This window comes from Hippopotamus amphibius, chromosome 3, assembly GCF_030028045.1.
Source record: "Hippopotamus amphibius kiboko isolate mHipAmp2 chromosome 3, mHipAmp2.hap2, whole genome shotgun sequence".
NCBI classification, from domain to species: Eukaryota; Metazoa; Chordata; class Mammalia; order Artiodactyla; family Hippopotamidae; genus Hippopotamus; species Hippopotamus amphibius.
In genome coordinates this window covers 63,713,972-63,723,030 of record NC_080188.1, presented here as the reverse complement: position 1 = coordinate 63,723,030, position 9,059 = coordinate 63,713,972, and positions in this window count along the sequence as shown.

Sequence of the window (9,059 nt, the reverse complement as noted above, 5' to 3'; positions counted from 1 at the left end):
GCAGGGCAACTCAAAGAGGGCCAGATGACACTTGCACATGCAGTGGGTTATTTACCAGGAAAGGAACCTGAATCTTTTATAATGAGCTGAAAGCATGCCTGCTTTTTGCTCCAGAAGAGACCCTATCTCTGTCTCCCACAGCTTTTCACTGCATAAACATCCCTGAAAAGATTAGACATTAGAGATTATACACATTGTACTAAATTCTGACCCCTACTGTGACAGAGGCATTTAGGTACCCCTGAGGAAGTATTACTAATGTATAATTGGGTACTAGTGGTATATCGGTATCCACTAAGAACCTCTTTCCCCCTTCAGACTTGGAAACACTTTACTTTAAAAATGTCATTTATAGCAAAAATTGCAGCCTGGAATCATATGTTGCTTTGGTTGTTATGTCTCTTTAGGTTCTTTAATCCGGAGCTACTCCCAATTTTTCCTTGACTTTCAGGGCATTGACACTTTTAAATATTCAGGCCAGTTATGTTATAAAATATCCTGCATTAAAAAAGTCTTTCCTCATAATTAAATTTAGGTATTTTTGGCAGAATTATAATAGAATTGATGTTATGGTCTTCTGATTGGAAGGGGAGAGGAGGACAAGGGAAGAGGCAGCATTAGTTTCATAAAGTTTATGGGTAGAGAATGTATTCTCTGAGAAAAGGAGTTCCAGGTACACTCAGAGTTTCTGAGCTGACTTCTCCAGTTATTAACCATGTGACCTTGGGTGAATTATTTGACTTATTTGGAATATACTTAATAAAATAGGAACTTACTAGGCACTCAAAAGCATTAACAAGGTAATAGGTATGGAAAGTTCTAATAGCCAATATTAAACGTTATTTTTACATCAGCAAAAAAAAAAAATGTCTCAGGCAGTAGCTGAGACATTTATGTCTCCATTAATGTCACAAATTATACAAAAACTCATTTGTAAAAACAGTGACAACTATAGCCAAGGTATATTGCCTCATTAGGAAATTTAGAATCGGGCACTAAATGTTTATTTTTTCCTGTGTAGTCATGCATTAACAATAAGGCTCATACCTTGTCTGATTTACTCATATGAGAGCAGGTGTACAGAGTTAAATTCTTATGTCAGGGACATAAAATAGTTTTCATTTTTCCTTTCAAATGAAAAATAAAGGCTTTAATACATGCAGAATGAAGATAAAACACCATCATTCTTAAAATACTGTGAGTCACTCTCAAGCCTCTGTTTTCTTGGGAGTCAAAATATTTCCACCATATGAAAATAGACTGATCTAATGTCTCTTAGAAACAGTGCTCTGGCTGTAGGGTGATAAAAATACTGGGGCAAAACTGTCACATCTTAAAACATCTTCTCTTGAGTGATAAATAAAGCAGTATTTGATTTTCTAGATATCCTACAAGGCTGAATTTCTTTTAGACATCAGTGAAAATGAGCCACATATATTTTTAAATGCAGTAGAGGGAAATGTTTTTACCTTCTGTAGAAAAATGTACTGGTGTAGTGAAATTCTCAACTACTAAAACATCACTTCTCAAAAAGCAAAACAAAACAAAAACAAAAGTTCCACCCCCAGAAAAACACATGGAAATCTGCTTGGGTGGAAACATCACATCTGATTGTATTGACTCATAAAGGATTTTGAGTTCCCAAGTATTCTCTGCAGCTCTACACTGCGCTCGTTGCTGGCAGATGGTAAAGCACTTTACATTCTTAAGAGATATCCAAGGAAGGAGACTCTATAATGCCTCTCAGGAATTCGTTCAGTACTTTACAACCTTCGCTGTCAGGAAACTATTCTTCATATTTAACCTAAATCCCACAAGCCAAAGTTTAGACCCATTTCCTCTGATTTAGTCCTCGGTGGAGATGGATAACAGCTGGTCACCATCTGCATACTATTCCTTTATAAATGGGTAGGCTGAGGTCATTCCACAGTCTTCCCTTCTACTGGGTAATGATCCCATTCATTTAACCTGTCCTCATATCATCTATTTTCAAACCCTTAATCATTTTAATTCATGCCTGTGAATTCAAAGTTTTTCTTGTCTCTGATAAATTGTATACAAGACACTTAATATACATACCAGAATTGAGAGTAATTTCATTCCTCTGTATAGCTAAGTTCTTAAGATCCTGTATCATATCCACTTTTAACTAATATTCTGCCTTTCTACTACGTCATTATCTGTGTTCTCTGTGATTACTATCTTCTTTTTAGCTACGCTGCACATTCTTAAATTTGGTATATTTTTTCTTCTGTATTTGGGTCACTTTATGAACATGACTCTTTAAACTGAATTCCATTTTTTCTGACTAGGACAAAATATCTTATTGTAATGGCAAAGATCTTATTATTCTAACTTGAAATTATTACCTATGATTTTAATTTATGTGCTCTATATTCTGTTAATGTGATCATCAAATAAAATATGAAAAGAAAAGCCAACTAGATTCGACATAAACTCTACAAAATATTTGACTACTAGGTCAGTGTTACCTTTGAGGACTGTTCTTTTTTCCCTAGGAAAATATTTCTGTTGGACAATAATAATAGCTACGCAATCTTTGGGGGCCACATACATACATATTCTGTTTGGGGGGCTGATCTGCGTTGCTGCTGCACTGAGTTTGTTCCCCAAGCATCATTGTCTTTGACTTCTGTAGACGGACCACAAACGGCCGACTGTGAGCTTTTGCCATTTGGCTTTGGTGTACGATGGCCGGCTGTGCAGCAGGGTTTTGTCAGAGTATCTCACTCCTTTTGTGTGCCACCAAACCGTGGCTTCAAGCTGTTGCCAACAAAATTCTTACCTTAAGCACAAAAAGCAGTATGTGCAGAAAGCTCACTTATAGTCTGACTAGAAAAATCACTGAAAAGAGAGGAGTTTAAATTCATGCCAGATTGTATTTTTGTGGGGTCATAATTTCCATTCCCACAGTGATCCTATTCAAGTCAAGATAAATTACACCTCTTCTAACTAGTTCTGTCATTCTGGTCTGCAAAAAAAGCTAAATTGGTCCCACAGGCTATTTTTTCACAAAGCTATGCTGATTATTATTCTTTTGTTCCTAAGTTGTTTGCCAATTGATTTTCTAATGATTAAATTTAGCTCTTTGGAGGGAAGAGTTGTTGAACTTTTAAACCTACAGTTTCTAAGGGGCATTTGGAAGGAAAAGGCATTAAACTCTTAACTTTATAATTTCTAAAGAACCCCTTTCTTTTTCAGAAAGACAGGCACTGCATTGGCTCTTACTGAAAGAATTTACAGTTAATCAAAAATACTACAGATTAGCATTTTAAAACCAAGGCAATAAATCAATCCTTGATTTTGTCTTTCAAAAACGTATAACCACAGAATATGAAACTTTCTGGGGAAGTTCTCTGTTCTATTCCAAAGGCAGACTTACAGAGAATGTTCTATTTTAGGTCATCATGAATTAGGTAATAGTTCCTCATTGCTGAGTTGAAAAATAGTCTATATCTCTTAGTGTTCATTCAGACTTACATTTCACAAAATGACAAAATAGTTCCCAGATTTAACACTGTTGAATTTATAAAAATGAAATCATAATTTGAGGTTACAAGGTTTTCACATAGACATGTCTCATTTGAACTTATAGTTCCCTTATGAAATTGAAAATCATTCATATTAATGGTTTTTTTTTTTTGTTTTTGTTTTTTTTATTATTTTATTTTATTTTTTTTTTTTTTGGGGGGTACACCAGGTTCAATCAACTGTTTTTATACACATATCCCCATATTCCCTCCCTTCCTTGACACCCCCCCCTCGATTCCCCCCCACCCTCCCTGCCCCAGTCCTCTAAGGCATCTTCCATCCTCGAGTTGGACTCCCTTTGTTATACAACAACTTCCCACTGACTATTTTACAGTTGGTAGTATATATATGTCTGTACTACTCTCCCGCTTCTTCTCAGTTTCCCCTTCACCCCCCGCCCCCTCCCATACCTCGAGTTCTCCAGTCCATTCCCTGTATCTGCTTCCCTGTTCTTGTCACTGAGTTCATCAGTACCATTTTTAGATTCCGTATATGTGAGTTAGCATACAATATTTGTCTTTCTCTTTCTGACTTACTTCACTCTGTATGACAGATTGTAGTTCTATCCACCTCATTACATATAGCTCCATCTCATCCCTTTTTATAGCTGAGTAATATTCCATTGTATATATATGCCACATCTTCTGTAGCCATTCATTTGTTGATGGGCATTTAGGTTGCTTCCATGTCCTGGCTATTGTAAAGAGTGCTGCAATAAACATTATGGTACAAGTTTCTTTTGGGATTATGGTTTTCTTTGGGTATATGCCCAGGAGTGGGATTACTGGATCATATGGTAGTTCTATTGGTAGTTTTTGAAGGAACCTCCAAATTGTTTTCCATAGTGGCTGTACCAACTTACAGTCCCACCAACAGTGCAGGAGAGTTCCCTTTTCTCCACACCCTCTCCAACATTTGTTGTTTCCAGACTTTGTGATGATGGCCATTCTGATTGGTGTGAGGTGATACCTCATTGTGGCTTTGACTTGCATTTCTCTGATGATGAGTGATGTTGAGCATCTTTTCATGTGTTTGTTGGCCATCTGTATGTCTTCTTTGGAGAAATGTCTATTTAGGTCTTCTGCCCATTTGTGGATTGGGTTATTTGCTTTTTTGGTATGAAGCTGCATGAGCTGCTTGTATATTTTGGAGGTTAATCCTTTGTCCGTTGTTTCATAGGCAATTATTTTTTCCCATTCTGAGGGTTGCCTTTTAGTCTTGTTTATGGTTTCTTTTGCTGTGCAAAAGCTTTTAAGTTTCATGAGGTCCCATTTGTTTATTCTTGATTTTATTTCCATGATTCTAGGAGGTGGGTCAAAAAGGATGTTGCTTTGATGTATGTCAAAGAGTGTTCTGCCTATGTTTTCCTCTAGGAGTTTGATAGTGTCTGGCCTTATATGTAGGTCTTTAATCCATTTGGAGTTTATTTTTGTGTATGGTGTTAGGAAGTGTTCTAATTTCATTCTTTTACATGTTGCTGTCCAATTTTCCCAGCACCACTTATTGAAGAGGCTGTCTTTTTTCCATTGTATACTCGTGCCTCCTTTGTCAAAGATAAGGTGCCCATATGTGTTTGGGCTTACTTCTGAGTTCTCTATTCTGTTCCATTGATCTTCCTTTCTATTTTTGTGCCAGTACCATACTGTCTTGATCACTATGGCCTTGTAGTATAGTTTGAAGTCAGGAAGCCTGATTCCACCAACTCCATTTTTCCTTCTCAAGATTGCTTTGGCTATTCGGGGTCTTTTGCGTTTCCATACAAATGGTAAGATTTCTTGCTCTAGTTCTGTGAAAAATGCCATTGGTAATCTGATCGGGATTGCATTAAATCTGTAAATTGCTTTGGGTAGTACAGTCATTTTCACGATGTTGATTCTTCCAATCCAGGAACATGGTATATCCCTCCATCTGTTTATGTCATCTTTGATTTCTTTCATCAATGTCTTAAAGTTTTCTGCATACAGATCTTTTGCCTCCTTAGGCAGGTTTATTCCTAGGTATTTTATTCTTTTGGTTGCAATGGTGAATGGGAGAGTTTCCTTAATTTCTCTTTCTGCTCTTCCGTTGTTAGTGTATAGGAATGCAAGAGATTTCTGTGCATTAATTTTGTATCCTGCTACTTTACTAAACTCATCAATGAGTGCTAGCAGTTTTCTGGTAGAGTCTTTAGGGTTTTCTATATATAGTATCATGTCATCTGCAAAGAGTGATAATTTTACTTCTTCTTTTCCAATTTGGATTCCTTTAATTTCTTTTTCTTCTCTGATTGCTGTGGCTAACACTTCCAAAACTATGTTGAATAACAGTGGTGAGAGTGGACACCCTTGTCTTGTTCCTGTTCTTAGAGGGAATTCTTCCAGTTTTTCTCCATTGAGAACAATGTTGGGTTTTGGTTTGTCATATATGGCTTTTATGATGTTGAGGTAATTTCCTTCTATGCCCATTTTCTGGAGAGCTTTTATCATAAATGGATGTTGAACTTTGTCAAAAGCTTTTTCTGCATCTATTGAAATGATCATATGGTTTTTATCCTTCAATTTGTTGATATGATGTATCACGTTGATTGATTTGCGTATATTGAAGAATCCTTGCATCCCAGGGATAAACCCCACTTGATCGTGGTGTATGATTTTTTTAATGTGCTGTTGCAGTCTGTTAGCTAGTATTTTGTTGAGGATTTTTGCATCTATATTCATCAGTGATATTGGTCTGTAGTTTTCTTTTTTTGTGACATCTTTGCCTGGTTTTGGTATCAGGGTGATGGTAGCCTCATAGAATGAGTTTGGGAGTGCTCCGCCTTCTGCAATATTTTGGAAGAGTTTGAGAAGGATAGGTGTTAACTCTTCTCGAAATGTTTGATAGAATTCGCCTGTGAATCCATCTGGTCCTGGGCTTTTGTGTGTTGGGAGATTTTTAATCACTGCCTCAATTTCTGTACTTGTGATTGGTCTGTTCATGGTTTCTATTTCTTCCTGGTTCAGTCTTGGAAGATTGTATTTTTCTAAGAATGTATCCATTTCTTCCAGGTTATCCAATTGATTGGCATATAGTTGCTTGTAGTAGTCTCTCATGATGTTTTGTATTTCTGAGGTGTCCGTTGTGACTTCTCCTTTTTCATTTCTAATTCTGTTGATTTGCATCTTCTCCCTTTTTTTCTTGATGAGTCTGGCTAATGGTTTATCAATTTTGTTAATCTTCTCAAAGAACCAGCTTTTAGTTTTATTTATTTTTCTTATGGTTTCTTTCCTTTCTTTTTCATTTATTTCTGCTCTGATCTTTACGATTTCTTTCCTTCTGCTCACTTTGGGGTTTCTTTGTTCTTCTTTCTCTAGTTGTTTGAGGTGTAAGGTTAGGTTGTTTATTCGATCATTTTCTTGTTTCTTAAGGTAGGACTGTATTGCTATAAACTTCCCTCTTAGAACTGCTTTTGCTGCGTCCCATAGGTTTTGGGTTGTTGTGTTTTCGTTGTCATTTGTTTCTAGATACTTTTTGATTTCCTCTTTGATTTCTGTAGTGATTCCTTGGTTGTTTAATAGTGAATTGTTTAGCCTCCATGTGTTTGTATTTTTTGCAGTTTTTTTCCTGTAATTGATATCTAGTCTCATGGCGTTGTGGTCTGAGAAGATGCTTGATATGATTTCAATTTTCTTGAATTTGCTGAGGTTTGATTTGTGACCCAAGATGTGATCTATCCTGGAAAATGTTCCGTGTGCACTTGAGAAGAAAGTGTAGTCTGTCGTTTTTGGATGGAATGTCCTATAAATATCAATTAAGTCGAGATGCTCTAATGTGTCATTTAAAGCTTGTGTGTCTTTATTTATTTTCTGTTTGGATGATCTGTCCATTGATGTAAGTGGGGTGTTCAAGTCTCCCACTATAATTGTGTTACTGTCGATGTCCCCTTTTATAGCTGTGAGCATTTGCCTTATGTATTGAGGTGCTCCTATATTGGGGGCATAGATATTTACCATTGTGATATGTTCTTCTTGGATGGATCCCTTGATCATTATGTAGTGCCCTTCCTTGTCTCTTTTAATAGTCTTTACTTTCAAGTCTAATTTGTCTGATATGAGTATTGCTACTCCAGCTTTCTTTTGACTTCCATTTGCGTGGAATATCTTTTTCCATCCCTTCACTTTCAGTCTATATGTATCCCTTGGTCTGAAGTGGGTTTCCTGTAGGCAGCATATAGAAGGGTCTTGTTTTTGTATCCATTCAGCCAGTCTGTGTCTTTTGGTTGGAGCATTTAATCCATTTACATTTAAAGTGATTATTGACATGTGTGTTCCAATTACCATTTTCTTAATTGTTTTGGGTTTGTATTTGTAGGTGTTTTCCTTTTCTTGTGTTTCCTACTTAGAGAAGTTCCTTTAGCACTTGTTGTAAGGCTGGTTTGGTGGTGCTGAATTCTCTTAACTTTTGCTTTTCTGGAAAGCTTTTGATTTCTCCCTCAAACCTGAATGAGATTCTTGCTGGGTAAAGTATTCTTGGCTGTAGGTTTCTCTCTTTCAGGACTTTCAGTATATCCTGCCATTCCCTTCTGGCCTGCAGAGTTTCTGTAGAAAGGTCAGCTGTTATCCTGATGGGTTTTCCCTTATATGTTGTTTGTTGCTTTTCTCTTGCTGCTTTTAATATTTTTTCTTTGTGTTGAATTGTCGTTAGTTTGATTAATATGTGTCTTGGTGTATTTCTCCTTGGGTTTATTCTGTATGGGACTCTCTGTGCTTCTTGGACTTGGTTCATTATTTCCTTTCCCATGTTGGGGAAGTTTTCCACTAGAACCTCTTCAAATATTTTCACAGACCCTTTCTTGTTTTCTTCTTCTTCTGGGATGCCTATAATTCGAATGTTGGTACGTTTAAGGTTATCACTGAGGTCTCTGAGGCTGTCTTCTAGTCTTTTTATTTTTTTATCTTTTTCCTGCTCTGTGGCGTTTATTTCTTCCATTCTATCTTCCAACTCACTTATTCGTTCTTCTGCCTCAGTCATTCTGCTGGTTAGAGCATCTAGAGTATTTTTAATTTCAGTTATTTTGTTATCCATTGCTGTTTGTTTTTCTGAGTTCTTATGAACTGTTTCTTGTACTTTCTCTAATTTGTTATCGAGATTTTGTATCATTTTTACTATCATTACTCTAAATTCTTTTTCAGGCATTTTTCCTATTTCCTCCTCATTGATTTGGTCTTGTGGGTTTTTTTCCTGCTCCTTTGCCTGCATGGTGCTTCTTTGTTTCCTCATGGTTGTCCAAGCTTTTGGGGTTGCTTGTCCTGGTGATAGAGGTGTTTATAGAAGACTGTCCAAGCCTCAGACTAATGTCCAAGTATTGGATTAGACGAATATTCAGTCGGCTATGTCTGGTTCTCCGCAGCCCTTTCCGGTGTCCGAGGCCGTCTGCTGGTGTTCAGCTGGTTCTCTGTGGGAATGACTGTGTCCTTCCGTGCATTCCCAATGCATCTGTGGAGAGGGATGCACTCCACGTCTCTCTACTTCGCCGCCATCTTTTTTTT